Here is a 788-nt window from a genome sequence, read left to right on the forward strand (position 1 = left end):
GCATATTCTTAATCAACATCTAGAGTTAATTAACATCTGTATCTTCCCACTAAATAAAATGAGAATCTTAGCATGCTTTTACTTTTCTCTCCTAACTCCTTCCCAGATTTCATACCTCTCTACCCCATGTTATCATCTTAGCTTTTAGTTAATTATTATAAGTAAAGACATTTATTTAGATTTAAAAATAAACCTTTCCCAGCGGCGTGCAGAATTATAAGGCTGTCTGCAGAGATTTGAAAAATGGCAACAAATGAAAGTATCAGCATCTTTAGTTCAGCATCCTTGGCTGTGGAATATGTAGATTCACTTTTACCTGAGAATCCTCTGCAGGAACCATTTAAAAATGCTTGGAACTATATGTTGAATAATTATACAGAGTTCCAGATGGCAACATGGGGATCCCTCATAGTTCATGAGGTCCTTTATTTCTTGTTCTGTTTACCTGCATTTTTGTTTCAATTTATACCTTACATGAAAAAGTACAAAATTCAAAAGGATAAACTAGAAACGTGGAGAAATCAATGGAAATGTTTTAAAGTACTTCTCTTTAATCACTTTTGTATCCAGCTTCCTTTGATTTGTGGAACCTATTATTGTACAGAGTATTTCAATACTCCTTATGATTGGGAAACAATACCAAGATGGTACATGCTTTTGGCAAGATGGTTTGGCTGTGCAGTGATTGAGATACCTGGCACTACTTCCTGCATAGGCTCTTACACTACAAAACAATATATAAGCATATTCATAAAATTCATCATGAGTTTCAGGCTCCATTTGGAATG

At 34.3% G+C, this 788-nt stretch overlaps 1 pseudogene; it reads left to right on the plus strand.

Annotated features, from left to right (window-relative positions):
• The first annotated feature begins 204 nt into the window (after window positions 1–204).
• Window positions 205–788, plus strand: part of LOC133103871 (methylsterol monooxygenase 1-like) — a 917-nt pseudogene continuing 333 nt past the window's right edge.

The sequence above is a fragment of the Eubalaena glacialis genome, chromosome 13 (genome assembly GCF_028564815.1).
Source record: "Eubalaena glacialis isolate mEubGla1 chromosome 13, mEubGla1.1.hap2.+ XY, whole genome shotgun sequence".
In the NCBI taxonomy this organism is placed as follows: domain Eukaryota; kingdom Metazoa; phylum Chordata; class Mammalia; order Artiodactyla; family Balaenidae; genus Eubalaena; species Eubalaena glacialis.